This window comes from Podarcis liolepis (assembly GCF_965112155.1).
Source record: "Podarcis liolepis genome assembly, chromosome: 1".
NCBI lineage: Eukaryota > Metazoa > Chordata > Lepidosauria > Squamata > Lacertidae > Podarcis > Podarcis liolepis.
Window position 1 is genome coordinate 76,631,909 of NC_139554.1, and position 26,444 is coordinate 76,658,352.

A 26,444-nucleotide genomic window follows, 5' to 3' on the forward strand; every position below is an offset into this window, starting at 1 on the left:
CATGCTACTTTCCCCCCATGTTCAGAATTTCCCTTTGAACTTATTTGCAATATAGTAAGGCAGTGCAATTGACCATCGGGGAACACACTCTTCAGGGAAGAATGATGGTGCCTGCCTTTCTGTCACACACCTCAAAAATCCAACTGTTAGCAGAAATAAAAAGGTAAAGGACCCCTGGATGGTTAAGTCCAGTCAAAGGCAACTATGGGGTGCGGCACTCATCTCACTTCAGGCCGAGGGAGCCAGCATTTGTCCACGGACAGCTTTCCAAGTCATGTGCCCAGAATGACTAAACCACTTCTGGTGCAATGGGACACCGTGATGAAAGCCAGAGTGCATGGAAACCTCACCCCCACAGTGGTACCTATTTATCTCCTTGCACTGGTGTGTTTTTCAACTGCTAAGTTGGCAGAGGCTGGGACAGAGCAACGGGAACTTATCCTACCATGCAGATTTGAACCACCGACCTTCCGATCAGCAAGCCCAAGAGGCTCAGTGGTTTAGACCACAGCTCTATAGAAGTGGTGAAGGGTAAACAAACAAACAAAAACCCCACCATGTAAGATAATAGCAGTCCTGGTCTGTTCCAAACAGGAGTTGAAGGGTTTGAGTGCTAGAAAGTCGCTGGCCAAAACAAATTATGATGTGCCAAGAGAGGGATGAAGAAGTATATAGCAATAGGAACAGCAGGGAAAAGGGATCTGTAAGAAATCTGGCTTCTGTTTACCGTACTTGCTACTTTTGAGAAGTTGGTTACTGATTATACTTCTCTGACTATGCTGGAAAATTTCTGACTCAAGATTACAATTTATAAATAATATCTATTGATATGTGTTTAAAACTATGAACATTGCTTATTTTATAGTCAATGTATAATATTTGTATAATATTTGGACTACTGAAAATAATCATTTATTTGGACTTTTGAAATGAATTATTAGGCTGTTTCTTGTAATGAACTGCTATGTATATTTATTGTTGTGCTGATGTTCTTGTGTTGTGTGTAAGTTTAAGCACATTCAAGCAATTGTTGCTGAGATATGAAGCCCTGACCGGCATTGGACCTGGCTACCTAGGCCCTCTCCCACAGAGGCCTGCATGCTCACTGAGAGGGGCAGATAAGGTCCTGAACAACCAGGAGGTGGGACTTTTCTGCTTTGGTTTCATTTTTTAAATATACAAACTCATGTGAAAAATGTGGAGAACTGAACTTAAGATCGGAAAGATGAGAAACTGCAGAAAAACAAAACTGACAGATTTCCCAATGGAAACTGACAGATTTCTGCCTGGTGCCCAGAACCTGCTGGATGACCCAGACCAGAGCTTTTTTAAAATGTGGGGGGATAGTTGAAAGGACAGTGGTAGTGGCCTTGGACTGCCTCTTAAAGGGATCCACAGGTAGACTTATGATCCAGTCTGGGTTCATTATCCTCTTGGATCAAATCATGAGAGTCCCCTCTTAAATCCAAGTTCTGTGGATTTCTCCTCCATCCTGACAGAGGACCTAACCCTCACACATTTGTTCTGGGCCCAGAAAACCCCACTGGCACCTCTGAAGATAATGAGGCCATGCAGCAGTGCAGCACTCACTAGCAAGGCTTCCAGGCTTCAACAAGCCGAAGCAGTGATTCTCCACAGGGGTCCAGTGAATTATAACGCAGATGCAAAGCGGATTACAGTACTAGATGTTATGGCATATCAAGTATGCACAAAAGAGAAGCCACTAAATTGCATCCTTCGGCTCTCTTTCTGCTTCTGATATTTATAAATCAATAGTTGGCTTTCAGAAACATTTTGCTCCCTCTGGTATGTCAAGCCATATACACAAATCACATATGACAGCACAAATCACAGAAGACCACAAATATTATTTATATAGGAAAGCAATGCATGAACTATAGCCCACACGGAGCCAGTTAGCGTGTACAGGTGGCCACAAGTTTCATAAAAAAAACCTTACAAAGGATATTTAGTACACCCAGAGGAAGAAGCACGGCAGCGTTTCCAATACTTCTAGACACTCCACTTACAAAAATACAAAACTCTCTAAACTTCCCAGTGTTTCACTGAAGTTTTAATTGAACTGTGCTTTTATATGCTGTAAATTGCCCAGGGACTTCATGGTGAAGGAGATTGTGTAAGAAATAGAAATGACAACAGATAATAAACCGAGCGAAGTAAATACAGTGGTACCTCGGTTTACGAACTTAATCCATCCCGGAAGTCCGTTCTTAAACTGAAACCGTTCTTAACCAAGGCGCGCTTTCCCTGACGAGGCCTCCCGCCGCTGGTGCCCTTCCACCGTTTGGCTTCCATTCATAGACCGAGGTAAAGTTTGCTAACCAGAACACTACTTCCAGTTTTGCGGAATTCATATACCGAATAGTTCGTAATCAGGGCTGTTCTTAAACCAAGGTACCACTGTAATCTCATACTCTAAAGACACCTTGTGACAGGGGGGAAACCCACAATTTTGAACAGCATATCCCTCACATCAGATCATTTCGGCGATATTTGCCACAGTTAGTTGTGTTATTGTGATGTGCCATCATAATGTGTTGTGCAAATCATGGCAGCTACCACAATGGCCCACAAAATTCCAGGGAGGGGAATTATTGTGCAGCCAATTGTCCTGCCCAAGGATTTTTGTTGCCCAGTTCCAATCCTTACATAGTTTACACAATATATTTTCACAAGAATTCCATCTCTGACATGATCCTTTCTGTCATGGGAATGGAATCTACATTTACTAATAAATTAAATGTCCCACTGACTTAGAAGCAAATGAGAGCTGTCAAGCTTTCCCAAGTGGCTACTAGTGGATACTGGATCTTCTAGGTGTCTATTGTTTGCAGTTTATTAATGGAACTGAGCTTTGCCCAATAAATATACTGGGCACCCAAAGTATTTGCTCATTATCTCAGTATCTCCATATTTATTGTGTAAGAACAGAAGCTGAGGAGGTGCTCTCTCTTGGTGGAGGTCTGCAGGCAGAGGATAGACAGCAATTTGTTTGGGATGCTCTGAAATGTGGATTTCCTGCCATGACCACCTCCATCTGTGGCTTGATTAGATGCCATAGAAGGCTTCCTCCAGCCCTACATACACACCTGTCACCATGTTGTGGGTTGCTTTCAACAGCTTTCTTTTTAAAGCTTGGAATATTTATTATGGGTCATCTTGTATAGGAATTCACATTGAACAAACAAGCAAACAAGCAAACCTACCCTGCAATCTCACCTTCTATCAAGCATCAATTGACCCGTTTTGCATTTGTTCCAGTAGCACACAGTTCAAAAGCTGCACCAACAAAGAAACATACTGCCCCAACATTAAGGGAAGGTTGCACTAAATAAAATAAATAAATAAATATAATAATAACAATAATAACAATAACAATAACAATAACAATAACAATAACAATAATAATAATAATAATAATAATAAATAATATCATTTTTATTTGGGGTTATTCAATCTTAATCTGAGTATGAATGCATATTCCTCATAATTATTTCTTTTTGGGGAGGGTTGCCAGTTGTTATAAAAGCAACAGCTAGTAGCCTGAGCTAGGATTAAAAACACAGGACATAATAATTGAGCAGGTAACCACTCATAAGCCTATCTTATGACTTTCTCTCAAAGCAAAGTTCAATTAAAATTGTGGCCCAGCTGACTTCCACATTATTTGCTTGTTTAGTACTTACCACCGCTGATCCATTGATGGCAGTAAGAGACCCAGTCCAGCATCCTACACCTTTATTAACTGAAGATGTTCTGCCCACAGGCAACAGGAGATTGGCAGCCATCACTTCACAATAACTACTGTGTGTGTATGGCTCCAGAGCATATCTCAGCTCTATTCCAAAAGTCTTTTGCCAACAACTATCAATATAATAACAGCAAACTGACAGTTTCTGCACAAACCTGATGTCATCAAAGGAATACTGAGGGTCATTTTCTGCAGGTCATGCTCCCTAGATTTTTTTTAAAACCACATTCATCAGGAACTGTTGGACACTGTCCTATGCAGTTAGCCACATAACTGCATCCTCTCATGGAAGAAGCTTCCATATCAGGCTATTGACGACTCCTGGGCAAGAAGGAGTATGAGGCCTTCCTTTTGCAGCTGAGCCTTTCTTGCACCTCTACACTTGTGGAGTGACCTCCCCCTACCCAGGTGATTCTAATCACCACCTTTGTTGTAATTTCTTCAGCAGGTGAAGTTGCACCTCTTCACCCAGGCCTTTGGATGAAGTGCAGGGGGAGATCAAACTGCCTGTTTGACTCTACTTTTTGCAATTTCAGTTACCTGCAGTTTTACTGTGGGTTATTATTATTATTATTTTGTATTTTGTGTAGTATATTGTTGCAGTTGATATTATTAAATCAATGTTGGTTTTTTATTTTTTTGTATCTCTGCCCTGGGACCTTTGAGTGAAGGGCAGACTTTAATTAATTAATTATTTGATTGATTGATTTAAATAAAATCAACTCTGCCCCTAGAGGTGTGCTCAAGCCCTTGTAGGCATGCCTAATTGGAGAATCCTCCACAAGGAGTTGTGAGATTTTTTTCTGGTGCTCCAGCAGATAACATCATTGTTCCTGCTGCCAAAAAAGTACCGGAGCTGTGCTCCCAACCCTGGTCCTGCCCCACTGCCCCACTGGAACTCATACAGTGGTGGCTGGGCAGTTGGCTGGCCACTTATGCCACTTACTTCATCTACCCCTGCTAGAAAGGTATCCTGCAACTTTTGGAGCTCTTCTCATTCAAGAGATAAAAACTGAGGAATAGTGGCAGACCTAGTAAAAAAAAAATCAATACTGCAAAACAAAGCATGTGGTTGAAGAATGGATCATAGAAATTACTACAGATGGATACTGGTGCCAAGCTTGTGAATGGATAACAAAGTGTGGGACTAAGCAAAATAATCTCTTCTACCTGCAAGATGAGAATCGGCAAGATGAGATCATTTTCAATTAAATCCCTAATACAAAGATGCACTTTTGGGGAAAGAAATCCAGTATTCCTAAAGGGGCAATGCAATAAAAATCAATCCTGAGCTATTAGGAAAAGAGCACTGTAGCAATTACTGGCACCGGGGCACACAGTACAAACACTCTCGAGAGACACCTTGGCATAAGGGATGCTCCTGTGTGCTAGGTAGACACAAAACAAGCATGCTTATCACATTACACATAACTGTTCCCCTCTGCCCCATTAACCCATTCCCTCCATCACCTATGCCAAGGGTAAGTGGAATTATGGCTCTCCTGAGTACATTCTTTAAAAAGTATTGCAACAGAATTAAGTAGGTCTAAAAATCCACTGCAGCTCTTGGTTTACCTCATAACTTTTTTTTAGAAAGAAAAAAAAGTTTAACGCAAAAAAGGCAGAAGTTTCTAGCTTCCTATGCAGGCATGGGAAATATTCACAACCACTATAAAAACTTCCTGTCAAGTCAATGCTGGAGACAGCTGCTTTCTTTTAACGTTACCCACTGCCCTGGACCCATACCGATCCAGCTGCACACACAGGGCACCAAAAGGCAAAATCTTCAGAAGTGTCCATGACATTTGGAAGCTTAAAAGCTGGTCTCCATTTGGGCAGAGGAAAGTAGGTTTCCATCAGGGAAGCCAAGACAAATGGAAAATGAAGTGGAAGTAAATGGCAAAACCTGAATTTTCTAGTGCAGAATTCACACACCTTTAATCAGATACCTTGCTCAAGTTAAAAGCAAATTATACAGGAACTGCATTTTGGGCTCCTCAAGGATTTAACTTCCTGGACTAATCCTTGGATCAGAATGCTGTTATCCTTTATTCTTCACGGATTGGTGCAGAGATAGGATAGGATGTAAATAAGGACGCATGTAAAAAACGACATGGCCTAGAAATACACTGCTCTGCTCATCCCTAGTTAAAATGTTCAGCAGCTGTTACCACCATGCAGGCCTCTGTGAATGCAAGAGGCAGCATAACATTCAGACATTTCATCTGCCAGGGCAGGAACCATAAGACACCTTGCTGGAGGGAATTCTACTAGGCAAATTGTACATGGAACAACCTGGCACAAGAATGCAAGCGGGGAGAGAGGGAGGAACAGCTTGTTCCTGCTCTGCTCCTTCACTCAGTGCCATTTCTCTCGTGATGTTTTAGGGATAGGGTGATGGAGAAAACATTTTTTGTCAGTTTTAAGAACCTCCCTGGATCTTTCAAATGAGGACCTTAAGTCAAGTCCACTTGTCACAGTTTGACACAAGGGGAAATGACTCTTCCCCCTTCTTCACCTGACAGCCAGGTACTTCGCACTTTGTCAGCATTGCCTTGGGAAGGCTTGAAAACATTTCTCAGACTCTTCATGTCAATGTTTGAGATTCCCTGAATCAGTTTATTCCCATATGCACACATGCCTTTTGATTCTATACAGGCTTTGACATTTTTTATTTTTTTGTGATATTTTAATTTATTTATATTTCAACATGTGTTCTGGACAGCATGGTGGGATAGCACTGGTTGCCCTGGAAACCCACACCATACCTTGTCTGTTGAGGAAAATTAACTTGACCTTCACCATTCCATCAGTTAGGACCTATAATCAGCAGCCATTAACATCCTGCTAGGAAGGCATTTGCTTTCTGACAAGAAAATAAGAGAGGAAAATTGGCGCCTTCACATATAAGAATCTATGCATCGTGGGGCACTTATGAACCATTTGCCTTTTACAAAATGGATTTTGGTGAAGCAAGAGAGCTTCCTCGTCTAAGAAATCCATCCAACTGTCAAACTTTCTGCAAACCACACTTCAGATTGGGCATGAGGGGAGATTACAATTATTAAGAATATTAATCTGAAATGGCCAAAAGAACCTGATTTCAGAGGGCCTACACTAGTTATAAATGCCAAAGCAACAAATCCTTTCATCTCAAACACAAAAGGTACTTGTCTGAACATTGCTACAGGTATTCTGTTTAGAAACCAATCACAACAAATGCTTTATGCCAGTTCTTTTTCAACTTTTGATCTTACTGAAATTCTTATCTGCCCCCATTGCATTATTGAAATATCAATGAAAGAGTGGTGCTGGGAATGCTTTTTGTTTGCAAATACAGGTCTGGGGGGCTGGCAGGAAGGCAGTGGCTAGGGGAGGAACTACTGGGGGAAAGCAGCAGGGAGAGAAACATTGAAAGCTATCTTATGCCTGGTCTATTTAGTCCAGAATTGTCTACTTTGACTAAGGGCTCATCTACATTTCTTTTTGTACCATGTTTCTAGGCACTGATCTGGGATTTCCAGGTCCATGCCCAAGTGTTTTGGTTGCTGTTGTTGTTTTTTGTCCCATCACTTTCCCCAGAAAAACCCACATTTTACTGCTGAATCAGAACAAACCGCAACTGGGTTTTCCACAGATGATTGTTTGCATCAATTCAGCAGTAAAATGCAGCTTTTTCTAGGGAAAGTTCCCAGACAAAAAAATTAAACAAATGCTCGGACAAGGACCTGGAAATCCTAGACCTGTGCCTTGAAAGTGTCACAAAAGGAAATATAGGTAAAGGGACCCCTGACCGTTAGGTCCAGTCGTGGAAGACTCTGGGGTTGTGGCGCTCATCTCGCTTTATTGGCCAAGGGAGCCGGCGTACAGCTTCCGGGTCATGTGGCCAGCAAGACTAAGCCGCTTCTGGCGAACCAGAGCAGCGCATGGAAAAGCTGTTTACCTTCCCGCTGGAACAGTACCTATTTATCTACTTGTACTTTGACGTGCTTTCAAAATCCTAGGTTGGCAGGAGCAGGGACCGAGCAACGGGAGCTCACCCCGTCACGGGGATTCGAACCGCCGACCTTCTGATCGGCAAGCCTTAGGCTCTGTGGTTTAGACCACAGCGCCACCCACGTCCCTTCTAAAAGGACCTATAGATGAGCCCTAATAGCAACCCTCCAGGATCTCTAGCAGAGGTCTATCATTTGCAACTACAGTGGTACAGTGGTGCCCCGCAAGACGAATGCCTCGCAAGACGGAAAACTCGCTAGACGAAAGGGTTTTCCGTTTGGGAGGTGCTTCGCAAAACGAATTTCCTATGGGCTTGCTTCGCAAGACGACAATGTCTTGCGAGTTCCTGCTGGTTTTTTCCCTTTCCTCCCCCCTTTTTCTAAGCCGCTAAGCCGCTTATCAGCTGATCCGATCAGCAGATAAGCCGATAAAAGCCGATAAAAGCTGCTAATAGCGCTAATCCGCTAATCCTTCAATGGGCTTGCTTCGCAAGACAAAAAAAAAACACTAGATGAAGAGAATCACAGAACGGATTCTTTTCGTCTTGCGAGGCACCACTGTACCTTGGTTCTCAAACTTAATCCGTTCCAGGAGTCTGTTCAACTCCTGAAACTGTTCGAAAACCAAGGCGTGGCTTCCGATTGGCTGCAGGAGCTTCCTGCACTCAAGCAGAAGCAACATTGAATATTCGGCTACCGAAAAACGTTCACAAACCGGAAGAATTACTTTGGGTTTGTGGTGTTTGGGAGCTGATTTGTTTGCGAGCCAAGCAGTTCAAGTACCAAGGTACCACTGTAGATCCTTTTAATCAGAGATGCCACGGATCAAACCAAGGGCCTTTTGCATGCAAAGCAAGTGTGTTGTCTCTGAGCTTATGGCTCCCTCCTTCCTAAACACCCTTCCTCCACCCTCTGACTGCTTCTGCCCTACAAACTGTCCCCTCTCAGTCACTCTAGAAAGAAGAAATGGGAGCATGAGTTTCAAGGCACATGATCATGAGGCAGAACATGGGTTTCGCCTTCTTAGCCTAGTTTTCTTGATCTCACTTATTCTTGTACCTAGCTATCTGTCCAGAAGCTTTCCTTCCATGCATGCAAAGTGAGAGAGGGAGAATCAAACCTGTGTGCAAGGATCTGAAATGAAGCCACTCATAAAGGGTGCCTCCATCCTTCAGCTTTCCATTTTAAGGGGTACCAAGAGTCTGACTTTTTCAGAAGCATAGAAATCAAAGGAGTTTATAGCATCAAATGCAACCTGAATACAGATTTAAAAACAGAGGTATTATCAGAGGAATAAGTCCAGCAATCTTTCAAAAACTGTTCATCTCTGACCCAGTGCAGTACATGACTTGAGTGAAGGCCATCTGAGCAATATGAGAGTAGAAAGTAAGATACCAGCCGATGCAGTGGCAAAATGTTTTGTGCTAACATCCTGGCTTCAGCGCTGCCACAGGCTCCGTATTTCATTTTCAGCACTTTTAGTGTTGCTCCCAGTGTCATACACCTTGTGAAGTGATCGCTTGACCCAATGTATTGGGAGCCAAGATGAAAGGCCTCAAAAAAAACCCATAGGAATGTGCTGACAGCTGTAAGAAAGAAGACAGTCCGGGAGACTCAGAATTGGCATGTCAGCCAGCCCATACTAGCAGCACCTTGTGTTGATCATGGCCTCCTTTTCATTATTCCTACGTGGAAGAGGGGGAAAACTCCCTTTTGGCAAGAGCAATAAACTGCTCACTTCTTTACGGTGGGTAAACAGGCATTAGCATGTGTTTGTTCAGTATGTTGAGAAACGACTTCCAGAAGGATTGCCTGATATGTTGTTGATCTGAATCTCAAAGACAGCTTGGATATGTCAGCATGTGCAAGTTCTACAAGAGAGGCCCCCTGTTTCCGAGCAGTTCTCCTACTGCTTGGTTTCTCTACTTGCTGCCACTGCATCTGTTCCTATCAGTGGCTGGCAATGAGAGCCCTCCGCTTATGTCTGCCAGCACTACAGCCTAACTGACACATCCGTTAATAACATGCATGCACAGATATATTTTTTTTTCCAAAATGCAAGTTGTATATAAAACAAACATGGAATTGCAAAATGGAGAGGCAGTTCTGGGGTGGAGTTTTTGTTTTCAGTTTTTGGATTCTTAGTTGTCCGCAGATCCCTGAAAGGACAGTGCTGCTGCAGTTGGACAAAATTCCCTCATATGCCTTCCTGAATGCAAACATGCAAGAACTGGAGGTGGTGACAGGAAGTCTTCTCCTCCACTAGTTCAAGCCCAGGCCATGCCTCTAATGCATATTTGAAATGCATGACCCCCCCCCAAGTATCCTGGAATGTGTAGCTTGTTAAGGGTGCTGGGAACTGACTCCCCAAACCACTATCTGAGGGAAGCCTTCGCATGCCTAGTAGTTTTCTTGATTTATTAAAACATGCTGGCATGCTTTGGGCACTGGCGGTACCTTTCCTGATCTGCAGTATACATTGCAGCCGAGCTGCTATTACTGTGGTATTGAGCCACCCCCAAGATCAGGGCAGTTCAACTTTTCATACCAAGTAGGCTGCAGGAGTACTTCAACACAGAATCCGTGGGCCACAAGTTGCCTTGCTGTGCAGTAGGGAGGAGCAAGGCCAAAAAGTGGCGCCCCCTGCTCAAGCCCTCATGATGTCTTCCCAAAGTGAGACACCGGCTTTGGGAAGGAGACACAAGGCTCTGGCAGGTCCTAGAGCCTTCCCACCTTCTTCCCAAAGCTGGGAAAGCACTAACTAGGCTTTGGAAAGGAGAATGGAAGACTCTAGGACCCTGTCAGAGCCCTCACACCTCCTTCACAAAGCCCAGTACCTCGCTTAACCCAGCTTTGGGAAGGCAGAACAAGGGCTGCGGTGGTCGTGGGGCATCAAATGTTACCAAGGTCCACCAAAAAAGGCCTCATAGTCCATATGCAGCCCTTGGGCCATGTGTTGGACCACCCCACCCAAGATATCCCATCAGGCATCTGGGGTAATCACACAAGCACTTTGAGCAGTGCTTGAAAACAAACCAGAAGCCAGTGAAATTCTTTCAATATCAGCAAAACATGGTCCCAGTCAACAGTGTGGAGGCTGCATTTTGAACTAAATACAGTTTCTGGACAATCTTTGAAGGCAGCCTGACATACAGAACATTGCCATAGCATCACTTAGCTGTGGCCCAGGAAAGGCCACAGCTGCTGAGCCAACCTAAGCTGATGGAATTACATGAGTGGCTATTATTGGTGCAAGAAAAGGTTGAGTAGCAGACAAGAAGCAAACAAGGTGTCCATTGGGACTAGGGCAGCCCATTAGAACCCAGGGGAAATGGGGCCTCAGAGGTGACCAGAACTGGCCTAATCCTAGGAGAGTGGCAGGGTCAGGAAACCTGTACGACAAGCTGAGAGGACCATGGGCATCCATACTCAAATTTGGCTTGAATGGGTAGGAGACACTGCTGCCTTGAACAGACAAAAGCAGGCCTTGTAGCACTTATGCAAGACCTGGCACATCTGGAGGCTTCATAGCATCCACCAGTCACAGTAGCCAATCTTACACATCCCTGTCCTTTTCTGCACCTGAGGAGAGCTCTGAAGCACTAGCAGACACTGTCCCGCAGTAGCTCACCAGACTAAGTTCTATCCTTAGACCCCCAGATTTATATTTCACACCCCAGAGTGGCTAATATTCTCTCTCTCTTGGTACTCGGGGCATGGCAGGCTGTAAGGAGGGATTGCCATATTCAAGAACAGCAGGAACCCAGATGGGAATGGATAAAGTACCACTTTGTCAATACTATACTATGCAAAACCAAGGAGGCGGAGTGATACCACAGAGTTCTGAATTCTCTTGGAATAGTTCCCACACAATGACAGTCTGAATCATTATTAGGTAAAGGTGGGTTATTTGCATCATGCAATGTCATTCCGTCATTCAGAGGGAGCCTTGGCAAGTCAGAACAAAAACAAGGACAAAGTCATCTGTGCTTGAGCTTCTCCTGCCAAGAGACCAATCTGCTGCTAGGCAGGATTTCACAGGGGACTCCAAATGAAATCACCTCACCCTACAAGGTGAGCATCTGAGCAGTAGTCCGTTTGCTACCAGCAACAATGTTTTGGGCAAAGCAAGAGAGTAAGATGGGACTGACAACAATTAAGAAAAGAAAAGCTCTGGACTTGTCTCTGCTCATCTATGTTTCTTGGCATTCCAAGGCGAAGATTGAAAGTCTGTCATGCGCTGGTTGAAAAACATCGGAGTGGCAAGCTTCTAAGGAACGTGCTACTCTACATAGCAGAAAACAGGCATTTTCAGTACATTTAATACCTCAGAATCAGTTCCCACACAGAGAATTGATTTTTCTTTTTAATTGCAGTCACATTGTCTCACTGCAGAGATCCCCAGGAAGCATTCCTCAGACTTACGCCTGGCATTCCAAGAATTTCCAGGGATTAAACCAGCCCTCAGTGGTGTGAGAAGGGCATTTTAAAAGCTAGAAGTATATGATACACATACTAGAAAATTGCCCAAGCTAACCTTTGGTATGAAAAAAGATCAAGGAGCTGATTCACTCTTGCATATGCATCACTTCAGGGCCGGCACAGCCATTGGAGGCAAAGCAGGCAACCGCCTGGGGGTGGCAAGATCCTGGGGCAGCTGCTTCAGCTATGCAAATGCCTGCCTGCATTTTTGGAGGCAGCTCCGCAGCTCATCAGCTGAGTGGTATCCCCTGCATTCCAGGGCCTTCTGATCTCCACCAGCTGCCAAGAGCATAGATATAGTTGTAAGGGCAGTAAAGAAGTGACAGGCACTTTTTCAAAAAAAGTGAGAAAATGGTATTGGTCAACACTTCCTTGTTCAGTTTGCTGCTGCTGTGCTGCTTAGGACACAGCAGGACACCAAGTCTGATGTGGAAGAGGGGACGGGAAAAGGGCAACAATCTAATTTTTCCAGGGCTTTAAAAAGACACATACACAAAAGCCCTTGGCCAAATTTGTAAACATCCGATGAAGCGCAGCTGAGAATGTGAACAGATTTCGGAAACTTAAGTCCATTACTTATATGAGTTATAAATCCATCCACTGAATCTGCATGGAACTGAAGTTAGAGAAACACAGGAGATTATGTCTGTAACAGCAACTTCCTTAGATTTGCTTGGAAGGTTTCTGTGTGAGAGAGGAGCAGAATGCCACTTCTAAGATGGCGTCTGACACCTGTGGTTCTTGTTTTAAATCAGGGATAGGAAACCCAAGGCCCTTCAGCCTGTATGATCAATGGTCAGGGAAGACAGCAGTTATAGCCCATCATTACCTGAAGCGTTACAGCAGGCTTTCCAAAACTTGGGTCTGCAGCTGCTGTTGGACTACAGCTCCAATTATCCTAGCAGAAACAATGGTCAGGGAAGTAGCGAAATGTATTTCAAAAACAGCTGGAGACCCAAGTCTGGGAAACCACATTCCTTTTTTAAGCACTTACATTAGAAATAATGAACATTTTCTACAAACTCAAGGAGTTCCTTAATTAATTCAGGTAACTACATCAATAAATATACAGTGGTACCTCGGGTTACAGACGCTTCAGGTTACATACGCTTCAGGTTACAGACTCCGCTAACCCAGAAATAGTACCTAGGGTTAAGAACTTTGCTTCAGGATGAGAACAGAAATCGTGCTCCGGCGGTGAGGTGGCAGTGGGAGGCCCCATTAGCTAAAGTGGTCTTCAGGTTAAGAACAGTTTCAGGTTAAGAACGGACCTCCAGAATGAATTAAGTATTTAACCCGAGGTACCACTGTACTGATGTAAATGATTCGTACAGCTCTGTTGACAAGCTTCATGATACAAAACTTTGCAGTCATGGCTCATTCAGGCATGAAAATCATGACACTGCAGTCCTTAAGTAACAAATACACACTTTTGCTCTACCTCTCTTTTAAATCAGAACCAGTGAAGGCGGTGAAGGTCCTGTGTGAGTTCTGTGTGAGTGTCTGGAGGCGGTTGGAGGATGGATGGCGGCTAACAGATTGAGGTTGAATCCTGACAAGACAGAAGTACTGTTTTTGGGGGACAGGAGGCGGGCAGGTGTGGAGGATTCCCTGGTCCTGAATGGGGTAACTGTGCCCCTGAAGGACCAGGTGCGCAGCCTGGGAGTCATTTTGGACTCACAGCTGTCCATGGAGGCGCAGATCATTTCTGTGTCCAGGGCAGCTGTTTACCAGCTCCATCTGGTACGTAGGCTGAGACCCTATCTGCCTGCAGACTGTCTCGCCAGAGTGGTGCATGCTCTGGTTATCTCCCGCTTGGACTACTGCAATGCGCTCTACGTGGGGCTACCTTTGAAGGTGACCTGGAAACTACAACTAATCCAGAATGCGGCAGCTAGACTGGTGACTGGGAGCGGCCGCCAAGACCATATAACACCGGTCTTGAAAGACCTACATTGGCTCCCAGTACGTTTCCGAGCACAATTCAAAGTGTTGGTGCTGACCTTTAAAGCCCTAAACGGCCTCGGTCCAGTATATCTGAAGGAGCGTCTCCACCCCCATCGTTCTGCCCGGACACTGAGGTCCAGCTCCGAGGGCCTTCTGGCGGTTCCCTCACTGCGAGAGGCCAAGTTACAGGGAACCAGGCAGAGGGCCTTCTCGGTAGTGGCGCCCGCCCTGTGGAACGCCCTCCCATCAGATGTCAAAGCGATAAACAACTACCTGACATTCAGAAGACATCTGAAGGCATCCCTGTTCAGGGAAGTTTTTAATATGTGACATTTTAGTGTATTTTTCATCTTTGTTGGAAGCCGCCCAGGGTGGCTGGGGAAACCCAGCCAGATGGGCGGGGTACAAATAATAAATTATTATTATTATTATTATTATTATTATTATTATTATTATTATTTTGCCAGACTGCTTCTGGGACGCACCATTTTGGATATCCAATACAGTAACCTGTCCTAGCTCCCACCCCGAAACATGCAGGCAGATAACTTTTCCTTGGAAGTAAGGAAGATATATTTATTTAAGCAAATAATAGTAAAGGCTCAGCTGTAGATACAAGGCTCAGGAGTCACGCTTCTGACCATGCTGGCTGGGATTGAAGGGAGTGGGGAGCCCAGCAACATTTTGAAGGTTGCAGGCTCCCCTTCCCTGCTTTGAACTTTTAAAAGCTGAAGATTTCAGGAATTAAGGAAGGGGAAATCAAATAATTGTGAGATATGACAAAACATAAATCTAAAGTGTTATTAAGGATTTGGGCAAAAGTGCTAGCTGCATTATGGACCCTTTTAGCCTTAATTTCCATTTGGTTTAAAATAGGACTAGGATTTAACCAACTTTAACCCCACTGAATCAAACTAAGTGCCCTCAATTTGTGTGCGTGTTTTTTTAAAAGAAGAAGCTTAGATTCAAGTAGTTCAAATTAGCTAGGGTTTGAAATGGGCTGATAATGCGCAATATGTTTTTCATCACATTCACACAAAAAAGAACGTTTGCAGGAGGGGGGAGAGGAGGATTGGCAGAATAAGTTTGCTGTATTTCAGATATGAAGTTTATTGCCAGAAAAAACTGTGTCACTCGTCAAGTCACTTTAAAGTGTTACCCAATGTCATGACTGGGGAGAGGGCTTTGAAGAAAAAGAAAGAGAAAAATGTTTCTCTGCATCTGTACTCCACACAGCCTTTGCCATCTTGGGCACTATACTTTCTGAGCAACTCAATTTCCAGTTCCTTGAAAATGCTGACATCTCTTTAAATGGCAATATTCTCTAAAACCACAGAGAAAACGTAGCTTCTGCTCCAAGTCATATAAAAGATTATTCTGAGCTTTGAAATGATACTAAATTTAAGCTGCAATTTCAAGTGGCTGAAAAGAGATTGGCATTTTAATGGCTGCCTCCCAACCCCCTCACCCTGCCCAACACCACTCTTCTCTCAATCCCTTTTGCCACATAATTCCTCATGTCAACTCTTTGGATTTCCTTCCAAACATGCCATTTAACTATCAGACCCAATTCACATTACTAGCCCCTACCTTCACAGCATTACAGCCAGGGTGAGCTTGAAATCTTAAAGACCAGTCGCTATTTCCTCAAAGCCGCAGAGTTGGAAAGTTAAGAGTTTGGATGATAAAGCTGACATACAGGCATAATGAACAACTGGATAATTCAAAATTACTACCAATATCTCTAAGTCAGGGATGGGGAGCCTGTGGGTCTCCATATGTTGGGACTACAACTCCCAACTGGCTATGTTGGCTGGGACTGATGGGAAATAGATTCCAACAATATCTGTAGGCTCACAAGCCTACAGGCTGTGTTTTATTATTGAACAACTCACATTCATGTATTTTTACATTTGTATACTGTGGCTTAGTCATGCTGGCCACATGACCCGGAAGCTGTACGCCAGCTCCCTTGGCCAGTAAAGTGAGATGACTGCCGCAACCCCAGACTCAGCCACGACTGGACCTAACATTCAGGGGTCCCTTTACCTTTACCTTTTATACTGCCTTTCCTTCAAAGTTTCCCCCATTTTATTGAAAAATGTAACTTTGGCATTACACCTGTGTCGTGTTTCCGTTGCTGCTCCCTTCTGTTGGAATGCTGTACCTCTTGAACATTACATGGCTCCCTCAGCTTCTAATTTTAAACCTTTATTAAAAACCCATCCCTTCATCCTCACATTTTGAACATCGTTCGCCCTTTGCTTTTCCTTCTCTGAGGTGTCCAGTCTTTAATGTGAGCCTGTAGTCAGAGACTTTTCTTTTTATGACCCTTGGAACGGTGCCTAGCAATGCAAGAGGTGCCTTAGGCATCATTTTAAAGTGATAATAATTTTGTCTTCACAATTTGTCTTTGAGCTTCATTAACCTATAGCATAGTGACTAGCTGAAGGTCAACCAGACAACTTAGTGGGTTGTATGGGGGGCTGAAATCTGGCCTCGTTTGTTCAAGACAGGCACTCGGCTCACACTATCATACCAGCTTTCATTGCTATTTGCTCATTTGTGCATATGGTTGTGGTACATTTGTGGTGCCCACAATAGTATATCTGGTTTGCTAGTGTGCCCCACAAGGTCCCAAAAGGTTGGTGATCCTGGATTTTTAATATTTGTATGTGACCTTCAGTTTAACAACTTCATTATGCTTGCAAAGCATGTACTCTGCCACTGAGTCACAACCCCTCTCCTCTACTCCCACCCCAAGGTATCAATACAAATGAAGGGGCCAAGAAACACAAAAGAAGTCTTTCCAGGGAGTGTGAGAGCACAAGACCGTACACAAAACCAAGAGGAACTATTCTCTCTCTGGGCTTGTCTACATCTGCCTGTCCTATGCCTAGAAAGTGTGAGTGATTTTCCACTTGACCTACACCTTTCCCAGTGAAAATCTGCTCTTTAGTGCTAAATCAGAGCAAGTGCCAAACCAAAGAAAACCCGAATTGCCTTTTGCTCTGATTGAGTACTAATGAGTGGTTTTCCCCAGGGGTGTGGGGGAAACAGTGGAACAGAAGGAAGTGTGGATAAGCCCTCTGTCTCTAAACATCAGGGCTTGTGGTCATCTAAAAAAAATGGATTGCCAACAGGTTCATGACACCAAAAGGAAGCATTCCATTACACAATGCATAATGAACTTATGGAATTCACTGCTGTAAGATGTGATGATGGTCACTAGCTTAGATGGGCTTTAGGAAAGGATTAAACAAGCGTGTGGAGGACAAATGTATCAAAGGCGCTTAGCTTGGATAGCTAAGAATGGATCCTCTAACTTGATATGCAGTATATTTTTGCTTACCAGACACTTAGGTAAAATGACAGGCGATGGTTCTGTCTACTATGCCCTGCTTGTTTGCTTTCCAGTGGCATCTGACTGTCTACTGGTGGGAAGAGTTGTGGTCTAAATGGATCCTTGATCTGGGAGAAAGAAAGTAGCCAATGTATAGTATTGAGAGTAGGATTTGTGGGACTAAGAGGAATAAGAAATACGTAGCCCTTTTTATTTCACTCCAAGTGAGGTGATTCTGAAGACAAGCTTCCCACCTCTTCCCCCACAGAAATCACTTGGTCCACATGGTATCACGAAGAGGAAATGGCTCGTTTCCAACAAATTCAGCTATGGAATATTGGAAATTATCAAGCATATAGGAGAACAAGTCTATCCGAAGAAGAATCAATATGGCTTGAGGTTATGGGAGACAGCTCAATGGAGGTTTGTGCAGCAGCTGCGGAAAAAGGCGAATTCCATGTTAAGATTGTTAGGAAAGGGAACAAAAACAAAACATCCAATATTGTAACGCCTTTATAAAAATCTACAGAACCACCACACTTGGAATACAGTGTATCGTTCTAGTTCCTGCAACAGAGCTGATCAAGGGACTGGAGCAAGATCTTATAAGGGAAGGTCACAACATTTAGGGCTTTTTTAGTTTAGGGGATTGAAAGGCAAGTGCGGGGAGAGGTTTCAAGAAAGAGGTGTAGAAAATTAGGTATGGTAAGCAGAGAGTGGATGGGTTTTTCTCACTCTCTTATAATACCAGGGGTCATATAATGAAACTGTATGTTAGCAGAGTCCAGTCAGACAAGATGTGCTACCAGTTACTGGGGGAAATGAGCTCATGGGCTAATGAGTTCATATGCTGCTTGTGGGCTTCCCATAGGCATCTAGCTGGCCACTATGAGGAAAGAATGCTGGACTAAATATGCCAGGGCCCCTCTCGTGTTCTTACTATCAAACTGATCAAGTACTTGCATAAGAATTTGCTATGTTTTAAAATTATTTTCCTGGAAGGGATTGGGGAGGGAGCATTTGAAGTTAAAAGTGAACCTGTTCCTTTGGAGGTGCCCCAGTTAATAAGATCTCCGACGGAGCTGACCAAGCATCCACTGAGTTCAGCAGTCTGTTTCCAGCAGTAGTCAGCCAGATGCCCCCAGGAAGCCTGCTACAAGGGCACAAGGACAGCAACACTCCCTTGAAGTTGGTTTATAGCATCTGGTATTCAGAGGCACACCGTCTCCAAACATGGAGCTAACCAGTCACTGGCACCCCCATCCTTCCGGGAATGCTCCATGCTGCCTTAGAGAAGTGGCAGGTACAAATGCCCCCCCCCCCTTCCTTCACTCCTTTCGCTAAGATATAACAGAAATCAGAGGTCTGAGTTTAATGGACCACTTTCTTTTTCAGGGGCCAGTTTCAGACTTACGTGATGTCATGGAACTTGTTGGACCCAGAGGAATAGTGGGAGGAAGCGGCTGGGGAACCACCAAGGGAAGAAGGCTCAGAGCCTGGGGAGCAGTGATGGGACAACGATGGGTGGTTAGAGGAAGAAGACTGGGAAGAGGAGATGGCAGAAGTTGAAGGGGTGACAGGGCTTAGTGAGCTAGGAGAGTCTGTGGCAGACAGAAGTCAAGAATCAGGGGCAAAAGATGAAGAGTCACGGATGTCTCTCCCTCCTGCTCTGACAAGCTCCCCTCCTCCTGTCTCCCAGAACCAGTGGCGTGGCAACAGGCTGCAGTCTCTGACTGCTTGAAAACAGCCCCAGAAAAGAGGGGACTTAGGTGGCTATGGGGAGGTGGGGACTTTCAGACTCGGCAACTGATTTCACAGAGCAAGACCACCGGAAATGAGCTGCTGCACTCATTAGAAGAAGAAGAAGAAGAGTTTGGATTTGATATCCCGCCTTTCACTCCCTTTAAGGAGTCTCAAAGCGGCTAACATTCTCCTTTCCCTTCCTCCCCCACAACAAACACTCTGTGAGGTGAGTGGGGCTGAGAGACTTCAAAGAAGTGTGACTGGCCCAAGGTCACCCAGCAGCTGCATGTGGAAGAGCGGGGACGTGAACCCGGTTCCCCAGATTACGAGACTACCGCTCTTAACCACTACACCACACACCACATTAGGCCTGACACTCAAGTCCAACTTTGAATTGTGTGATTACTGACCAGCAAGCACTGTGACACATGCCAGCCATTTATGTTTCTGCTGTGCAAAAGAAACAACTACCCACATTCCTTGTTATTCAGACTGATATGGGGTGAAATAAACCACGCCTACCATATACTAATTATAAAGACACCTTTTCCAGCCCTCTTCTACACAGGATACATGAGAATTCCCATTCTCAAGCATGAGAATTCCAGCCTGTAGATGTCAAAATGATGAATTTCACTCCCAAGCTAAAGGGAATCTCAAAAACAGAACTCATGGTATTTGATCTTTGCTTGTGATCAATGAAATTCAATTCACATTGATCAATGTGATCAATGAAACGCAATTCATAGTTGGCTAGCAGAAGTGAAACCATGCCTACACCTCCAGAGAAGAGATGCGTCAGGACTCAAGTGGTTTGTCATCTCAGCAGGTACCAGGCCTGATAAATTTCATAGCAGGTAGCCATATTAGTCTGTTGTAGCAAAAACAGAGTGTCTTGTGGCATTATAAAAGACTGACACATTTATTAAGGCATAAGTTTTTGGGGACCAGAACCCCCAGTTCATCAGAGGGATGGCAAAGGAAAAGAAACTCAAACTCAACAGCTTTTCTGACAACTGCGTAAAGCCACTTATCCTTTCAAAAACAGGGGGGAATATGTTGACTTCTCACCTACTACATATTTAATTTTATTCTGAAATGTTTGGCAGATTGTCCCCCATTCAAAAGTGAACTTGTGCCCCTGTCTTTCTGAGACAAGTCATCTCACATTCAATCTGCACTGTCAGTTGCAGGGAAGACACCTTTCTATTCATATTTATTCCTTGCCAAGCAGAGTTGAAAGGTTCATCTTCCCCTTGTCAGGACATTCTCCCATCTTCCAAACCTCCAACATGTACACACACATACACACACCCCACAGACTCCATCTCCCCCATTCAAACTCACTTATGGCAACAATACAACAAGATGTCCTCTGTATTCCTCAGAAATCACACCGGCGTTATTCAGCTGTCTGGAAGCAGCACCTGCTGCTAAGGCTACAGATGTACAAGGTGAACTAAAAGGCATCTGTCTACAAAACAGACGGTGTGACCACAGACATACAGTATAACAAGTCTTCAGCATTTCTCTTCCCATCTGTCATACTATTTTCGGTTTGAGTTTCACGATTTCAACTACCCTAATGAAACAATCCCACAGCAATATTTTATCAGCAATAAAACAAAGGGGAGGGAGAGAAAAGGGTGTGCCCATTTAGTTAACATAAAAGTTAGCTAAAGCTATTACTTTTTTATGGAGGTTTACTACAGTGGAAACAATATATTTAAGGGAGGAGATATTAAGATGGAATGACTCCATATCTCCCTCCCTCTCTACAAAAAGTTCATAAAGGATCAAATTTCTTGGTGGAGTAGTAGGCAAAAGGCTATTCCATTATTCTAGGTTAGAGAAAATGCCTTTGACAGGTCTATAAACAGGAACATAAGCAAACTATTACAAAAAGCAAGTATTCAGTGCTTAATTCATTCCCAGGATTTGGAATCCAAGCTGCAGAACTGCAGACTTCAATCAGATGCACACACCATGTGGCATTATCCTTTGGATATTTCCCCACATATATGGGCTAAAAACTTATTTTTTAAAACAATGGCTGAGATTTTCAGGGAGCTACATACCATGCACGATGCCACATTCTGTGCTTTCTCTGTGCTCCTTCAAAAACTATGACACTCAGTCATTCACATGTCAGCAATAGTTCTTGTCCCATCAGCAGGAAAGCTCAGAGGAAACAAGAATGACCTAGCATGCTGGGCCTAATGAAATGGCCCTAGGACAAGAGCGCTTCCACACTCCAGCACACAACACCCACAATGATAGACCTGCAGCTCCTCCAAATAGGCAGCTCTCTGGTTCAGGGTGGAAGAGAAGCCCTCCCTCCTCCAGCTAAACATTTCACAGGAAAGAAGTCCGTTTGGATTGCATACCACAGTCATCCAGGCCTGGCTGAGCACATCTACACCTGTGAAAAGCAAGTACAGTACATTATTTATTACTATGAGAATGAAAACATTAAAATGGGGAAATGTGTGAAGGTTCTCTCTTCCTGGAAGTGCTAATAGCCCAGACAGCATCCTATGGAATGTTTTTGTTTCTCTTTGGGAAAAGGCATTTTATGTTACTTCTTAACAGTCCCTGTGGAGAAAAATGTACAGGTGACATATTGTGCTTTGACACTGGAGTGGTACCTCACAATACAGTATTATGGTGTTCATGTACTATAAAAGCAGTAGGTGGGGCCAGAATATTATTGTGATCTATCTACCTACCCTGCCAACACACACACTTTCCCACACACAGGGTCAAGAGGAATCTGGAAAAGGAGGGGAAAGGGTTTGGGAGAGATGCGGCTACTTCTGCCCCCATCTCACCTTGGATCACAAACTGCAGGACTTGCTGTTTCATTTCCTTGCTTTGTAGCATCTCTTTACGAGACAATTTGTTTTAGTACCTGCCATCTGTATTTATGGCATGAGAATTTCCAAGCAAATACTTTATGTGGCCTTATATAATTGAAGCTAAAATGATTACCAAGCATCTCTGTCAGATAGATTCCTGAGTGAACTTTTCTCAAAATGGCATTAACTTTCAGTTCTGCTTACAACTTTAGAAACGCAATAGACTTTTGTCACAATTCTCGCCCTCATAACTCACTCTCAATGAAAGGTCATCTTCTACACTTAATATTCCATTAACTCACCATCCAGCGGATAAAGCTACCCATGATGAGAACGAACATTTTACTGCTTTCAAAAAACTACCCATTGCCAGCATAAGACTCTTCAGCTATTAGCTATGCCACAGCCTCATAGACAGAAAATGCGATGAGCGCGCACATCTCATGTGATGGATTTCTTAGCTCATGATCCATAACAGAGTCTTACACTCTGTGGTGGAAATGCTAGCTAGAAATAGTTGAAAGAGGAGAGCACATGCCCTGCTAGTGCACTGGAGCTGCTAGTTAGGATGGGAGATTGCTAGATGCTGCAGACTGACATGTACTAAAACAAAATGAGACAGCACCCAAGCTTACCAACGCTCTCACTGTTCAGCACCTCCGCTGCCAGCAGTGACTTGCATTACACACCAATCATGAGAAAAGAACTGCCCTGCAATGCATGTATGAACCAATGGTACCAACAGCTGTTGTTTCTGCAGCCTGCAAGGGTCTCATAAACTGATTGCACTCATTCCCTTGCACATTGTTTCTAGAATTCTGCAGGTCCCAGAAGCGGTATCACTGTGCATATGCAGGAATACTAAGGGGCCAAAAAAAAAAAAAAAAAGCCTCCAAACTTGAGCTGCACGCAATGGAAATCTTTTGCCACCTGCTTAATCCTGAACCAAACTGATATTCTCCATGCACAAAGGCCACCAGACATAATGCAAACTTGTGGCTTGGTGCTACATACATTAACCATGAAGAACCCTCGGGCTTGTGTGGCTCACTTCTCCCCATCCTTCCTAAAAATGCTGATATCATATAAGGTTCCTTCCCATTCACAGAATCATTCATTATTGCTCATGAAAGAAGACTATTTGTGTAAGCGCTTAAACAATTATACACCTTTATGGCCTTCATATAATAAAACATGAAAAACCAATATAAACAATGTTCAAGAGGCGAAAGCCATTGCTGACACAGCCAACATAGCACCACCCCAAACCAAGGGGAGGTATCGGCAAACTAGAAGAAAGCCCAAAACAGATTTTGGGGGGGAAATCCTGGGGGGGCGGGGCAAGCAGGTCCATCTGTGAGACAAAAGGAGGCCTTATAAGCACGTGTGTGTCCTTGTTTTGGAGAGTATGGCATTATGAGATAGTGTTAGCAACAAGAACATGGGTCAGGCCAATGGCCCATCTAGTCCAGCATTCTGTTCTCACAGAGGCTGACCAGTTGCCTATGGGAAAACTCAAAGCAGAACATGAGCACAACAGAACTCTGGCCTTCTGTGATTCCCAGCAACTGGCATTCAGAAGCATAATGCCTGTGACAGTGGAGGTAGAACCATCTCTCATCTTGAGAAATATTCAGCAGTTCAGCCAAGGAATGCCCCCCCCCTCCATAAATACCATCGACCTACCTCATAGGGTTATTTCAGACAAGATAAGAACTTGGAAGCACGTTCCATGTTATCTGAAATGGCTCCTAGGAGGCTAAATCAATGTTGGCAAAGCACATGTGGTTGCAAGGATAAAGCAAAAGAAGTGCTGAGGAACTGCAGCTTCTTATTAAAGCAAACATTAAAGATAAGTATGCTAATTTAGATAAAACAAAACATTTCCCCAAATAAACTTTGGGATTAATCCAAAGTGACCCTTAACCCGAGTGAAACTACTTAAGCAACATGCCTGGAGTTTCTGCCATTCTTTGTTCAATGTGTGCCAAAAACAAGCACAACTCAGTTCTTGGCTTCCTGTTAGGCACTTCAGGACATTTCTACACACACACACAGAAACAATCAATGTGATCTCCGAGTGTGTTTTCCCCTGAGCATAGTAATACTCAGAGAGATAACAGGAGAATATAGTCAGGAGTCATGTGCATGCACAAGATAGGGGGAGCTTTGCTGTGGTGGACGCACAACCATGCCATTGCTCCCCCCCCCCCACCTTTAAGATGCAGCTAAGCTCCATATACAGTGGAGGAGTGGGGCAATGTTGGAGGCCTTTAAAAGGGAAGTCAGTGCTGCAGCTGTCCAGCTGGCAACCCTGCTGGTTCCAAAGGACAATGAAGCCAAGAACTAGAGCTATGCAAAAATTTATCCCACATTATTTTTCATCAATTCTCCATTCAATAATGAGAAAAGAAATGCTTGTGCTTGGAAACTATCCAAGGAGAGAGAAATTTTCAGTGTAGTGAGGAGTTTGCACACACCTTCCTTTCAAGGCAGCCAAGGAGCACTTTCTTTCATTCTACAAATCTTTTCTCTGCTGGTCTGCAACCAGCAGCCTTCTGGGTACTTGCCTTTCCAGGAAACCCTGGGACATTTTCAGCTGGGATTTCCTGTAAGCACAGGAAGGCTGCCAAGGGTTTGCTGTGTTTTTTGTTTTTTTAAAAAAGTGAAGTCTTTTTACCTTTAAGGAATGCAGTGTGGGAAAATAGAGAGGGGCATTAAGGTAAAATGAAGGAGTTTGCTAAAAAGCAGAATGTGGCAGACAAATAGAAGTCTCTTGCACAAGGAAAAAAATTTTTATAATCTGGACAGCATCAGGTGCTTTTGTGAAAAAAGCAACTCCTTGAAGCAACAAGGTTGTTGTTGTTGGGGCAAAAAGATTCCTGCATCGCAGGGAGTTGGACTGGACTGGGGTGAAACTGTCTCGGCCCCAGAAGCTGTCGCATATACCACTACTAGTTAAATATTGGGGGGTGTTCACTGGGAAAATGGTACAGAGTTAATCCTTCTCCCCCTGCTATCCGAATCAAGGGCGGGTAGACTGCAGCTGCTTTTTGAAAGAAATTCAGGAATTCATGCACGCCTCTTGTTCATTTGCAGTTGGGCCCTAAGTACAGTGGTACCTTGGGTTACATACGCTTCAGGTTACATACTCCGCTAACCCAGAAATAGTGCTTCAGGTTAAGAACTTTGCTTCAGGCTGAGAACAGAAATCGTGCTCCGGTGGCGCGGCAGCAGCAGGAGGCCCCATTAGCTAAAGTGGTGCTTCAGGTTAAGAACAGTTTCAGGTTAAGTACGGACCTCCGGAACGAATTAAGTACTTAACCCGAGGTACCACTGTAATGGGAAATTTATAGGGCATCCTTTGCAATCATGGGAATAGCCAAGGGGGAGGGGGTCAGCTGCCCCCCAATAAAGTAAATCAATAAATATACTTAACGAACTGAGGTTCTGCCCCGCAACATAAAGCCTGGTTGACCCTAGTCTGCTTCACAGTTGTCAATTTGATATTAATCTTGTATCATTTTAATATAATTACTAAATCTTGCTTATTCACAATATTCCAAATGGGTTTGTTCATGAAGCACTGCAATGACAAATATTCAGTATGCTATCCCCTACTATAAGATTTGCTGCTAATCTGTCATATTTATCCAGAGCAAAATCTTTAAAACAACCTCATAAGGTGCTTAGCAGGTTCTCAAGTTTTGTCTAATTGCAGTATTTGTCTAATTGCCTGGATGATTACTTCCTTCCAAGATTTCTCAGCTGAACAAGCCCACCACATGTGGGGATAATGCCCTTCTTGTTTACAACTACTCCAACAATTTGAGAATGTAGAAGTAACATACATTCTAAAGATTTTCCTAAGATTTAAGTTTCTACTTATTTGCCATAATGCAATGCAGAATTAAATGTGCTTAAGCCCACTTCTTTCAATGTCTTATGTACACACATATCATTAATTGGACAAGTTCTTTTGCAGTTGGAAACACTAACTATTATTTATAACGAATACTAACTACTAACAGACTTACATAAAGAATATGCTTTGTCACAGCCTGAAAAATCTTGCTGCTCACACCTAACAAGCTTCTCACAGGAGTACAGGTCATAAGGACAAAAGACAAGCTGACTACAATTCCTGACTTGGCCACTGTCACTAAACTTAGTAGTTTTGCTTAGAACTTGACCCTACAAAAGTGCAATGTTGCCTTGATCGTGCCAAGCTCTTAAATAGCTACTTCACTCTGGGCATAACAAAGTGGAATGGCTATGAAACTACTCATGTGCTTAAAGATAAG

General features: G+C 43.7%; 1 protein-coding gene and 1 long non-coding RNA gene across 10 annotated transcripts in view; one reads left to right on the plus strand and one right to left on the minus strand.

The window, feature by feature from the left end:
- Window positions 1-26,444, minus strand: part of TSPAN4 (tetraspanin 4) — a 511,237-nt gene that overhangs the window by 229,785 nt on the left and 255,008 nt on the right. The window lies entirely within an intron of this gene.
- On the plus strand, window positions 11,714-17,901 carry LOC310696045. The gene is made up of 3 exons (XR_014520390.1): window positions 11,714-11,841; window positions 16,961-17,101; window positions 17,808-17,901. It is a non-coding gene; the product is annotated as an uncharacterized lncRNA (long non-coding RNA).